The sequence below is a fragment of the Schistocerca serialis genome, unplaced genomic scaffold (assembly GCF_023864345.2).
Source record: "Schistocerca serialis cubense isolate TAMUIC-IGC-003099 unplaced genomic scaffold, iqSchSeri2.2 HiC_scaffold_1370, whole genome shotgun sequence".
In the NCBI taxonomy this organism is placed as follows: Eukaryota; Metazoa; Arthropoda; class Insecta; order Orthoptera; family Acrididae; genus Schistocerca; species Schistocerca serialis.
The window spans coordinates 918,342-921,889 of record NW_026047592.1 but is presented as its reverse complement, the minus strand read 5'-3'; positions in this window follow the sequence as shown (position 1 = coordinate 921,889).

The following is a 3,548-nucleotide window of genomic DNA, read 5'->3' as shown; positions in this document are numbered from 1 at the left end:
TTCATCGTCAATAACAAGGTCCAAGGATACAGTAAACCTGGAGTGAAGCATCGGAATCTGTAACTAGTGTCACAGGAATGGTTCAAAACATAGACAGTAAGAAGAGTCAGTCTTCGTGTACTTAAGTCGGCATTTATCCTTTTGTATTTAATTCCGATGCAATTTCTATGTTTCATCGTCAATAAGAAGGTCCAAGGGATCCAGTAAACCTGAAGTGAAGCATCGGAATCCGTAACTAGTGTCACAGGAATGGTTAAAAACATAGACAGTGACAAGAGTCAGTCCTCTTGTACTTAAGTCGGCATTGTGCCTTTTGTATTTAATTCCGAAGCCATTTCTGTGTTTCATCGTCAATAAGAAAGTCAGCGGGATTCACTAAACCTGAAGTGAAGCATCGGAATCTATAGCTAGTGACACAGGAATGGTTCAAAACATAGTCAGTAAGAAGAGTCAGTCATCTTGTACTTAAGTCGGCATTGTGCCTTTTGTATTTAATTCCGATGCAATTTGTGTGTTTCTTCGTCAATAAGAAGGTCCAAGGGATACAGTAAACCTGGAGTGAAGCATCGGAATCTATAACTAGTGTCACAGGAATGGTTCAAAACATAAACAGTAAGAAGAGTCAGTCTTCTTGTATTTAATTCGGCATCGTGCATTTTGTATTTAATTCCGATGCAATTTCTGTGCTTCATCGTCAATAGGATGGTCCAAGGGATACAGTAAACCTGAAGTAAAGCATCGTAATCTATAACGAGTGTCACAGGAATGGTTCAAAACATAGACAGTAGGTAGAGTCAGTCTTCCTGTACTTAAGTCGGCATTGTGCCGTTTGTATTTAATTCCGATGCAATTTCTGTGCTTTATCGTCAATAAGAAGGTCCAAGGGATACAGTAAACCTGAAGTAAAGCATCGTAATCTATAACGAGTGTCACAGGAATGCTTCAAAACATAGACAGTAGGAAGAGTCAGTCTTCTTGTACTTAAGTCGGCATTGTGCCTTTTGTATTTAATTCCGATTCAATTTCTGTGTTTCAGCAACAATAAGAAGATCCAAGGGATACAGTAAACCTGAAGTGAAGCATCGGAATCTATAACTAGTGTCACAGGAATGGTTCAAAACAAAGTCAGTAAAAAGAGTCAATCTTGTTGTCCTTAAGTCGGCATTGTGCCTTTTCTATTTAATTCCGATGCAATTTCTGTGTCTTATCGTCAATAAGATGGTCCAAAGGATACAGTAAACCTGGAGTGTAGCATCGGAATCTGTAACTAGTGTCACAGGAATGGTTCAAACATAGACAGTAAGAAGAGTCAGTCTTCTTGTAGTTAAGTCGGCATTGTGGGTATTGTATTTAATTCCGATGCAATTTTTGTGTTTCATCGTCAAAAAGAATGTCAGAGGGATACAGTAAACCTGAAGTGAAGCATCGGAATCTACAGCTGGTGTCGCAGGAATGGTTCAAACATAGTCAGTAAGAAGAGTCAGTCTTCTTGTTCTTAAATCGGCATTGTGCTTTTTGTATTTAATTCTGATGCAATTTCTGTGTTTCATTGTCAGTAAGAAGGTCCAAGGGGTACAGTTAACCTCAAGTGAAGCATCGGAATCTATAACTAGTGTCACAGGACTGGTTCAAATCATAGACAGTAAGAAGAGTCAGTCCTCTTGTACTTAAGTCGGCATTGTGCCTTTTGTATTTAATTCCGAAGCCATTTCTGTGTTTCATCGTCAATAAGAAAGTCAGAGGGATACACTGAACCTGAAGTGAAGCACCGGAATCTATAACTAGTGTCACAGGAATGGTTCAAATCATAGACAGTAAGAAGAGTCAGTCTTGGTGTACTTAAGTCGGCATTTTGCTTTTGTATTTAATTCCGATGCTATTTCTGTGTTTCATCGTCAATAAGAAGGTCCAAGGGATACATTAACACCTGAAGTGAAGCATCGGAATCTATAACTAGTGTCACAGGAATGGTTCAAAACATAGTCAGTAAGAAGGGTCAGTCCTCTTGTACTTAAGTCGGCATTGTGCCGTTTCTATTTAATTCCGATGCAATTTCTGTGTTTCATCGTCAATAAGAAGTTCGAAGGGATACAGTAAACCTGGAGTGCAGCATCGGAATCTGTAACTAGTGTCACAGGAATGGTTCAAAACATAGTCAGTAGGAAGAGTCGGTCTTCATGTACTTAAGTCGGCATTGTGCCTTTTGTATTTAATTCCGATGCAATTTCTGTGCTTTATCGTCAATAAGAAGGTCCAAGGGATACAGTAAACCTGAAGTAAAGCATCGTAATCTATAACGAGTGTCACAGGAATGGTTCAAAACATAGACAGTAGGTAGAGTCAGTCTTCTTGTACTTAAGTCGGCATTGTGCCTTTTGTATTTAATTCCGATTCAATTTCTGTGTTTCAGCGTCAATAAGAAGATCCAAGGGATACAGTAAACCTGAAGTGAAGCATCGGAATCTATAACTAGTGTCACAGGAATGGTTCAAAGCAAAGTCAGTAAAAAGAGTCAATCTTGTTGTCCTTAAGTCGGCATTGTGCCTTTTCTATTTAATTCCGATGCAATTTCTGTGTTTTATCGTCAATAAGATGGTCCAAGGGATACAGTAAACCTGGAGTGTAGCATCGGAATCTGTAACTAGTGTCACAGGAATGGTTCAAACATAGACAGTAAGAAGAGTCAGTCTTCGTGTACTTAAGTCGGCATTGTGCCTTTTGTATTTAATACCGATACAATTTTTGTGTTTCTTCGTAAATAAGAAGGTCCAAGCGATACAGTAAACCACAAGTGAAGCATCGGTATCAATAACTAGTGTCACCGGAATGGTTCAAAACATAGTCAGTAGGAAGAGTCGGTCTTCATGTACTTAAGTCGGCATTGTGCCTCTTGTATTTAATTCCGATGCAATTTCTGTGTTTCATCGTCAATAATAAGGTCCAAGGGATACAGTAAAAATCAAGTGAAGCATCGGAATCTATAACTAGTGTCACAGGAATGGTTCAAACCATAGACAGTAAGAAGAGTCAGTCCTCTTGTACTTAAGTCGGCATTGTGCCTTTTGTATTTAATTCCGAAGCCATTTCTGTGTTTCATCGTCAATAAGAGAGCCAGAGGGATACACTGAACCTGAAGTGAAGCATCGGAATCTATAGCTAGTGTCACAGGATTGGTTCAAAACATCGTCAGTAAGGAGAGTCAGTCTTCTTGTCCTTAAGTCGGCATTGTGCGTTTTGTATTAAATTCCGATGCAATTTCTGTGTTTCATCGTCACTAAGAAGGTCCAAGGGATACAGTAAACCTGAAGTGAAGCATCGTAATCTACAACGAGTGTCACAGGAATGGTTCAAAACATAGACAGTAGGAAGATTCAGTCTTCTTGTACTTAAGTCGGCATTGCGCCTTTTGTATGTAATTCCGATTCAATTTCTGTGTTTCAGCGTCAATAAGAAGATCCAAGGGATACAGTAAACCTGAAGCGAAGCATCGTAGTCTATAACTAGTGTCACAGGAATGGTTCAAAACAATGTCACTAAGAAGAGTCAAT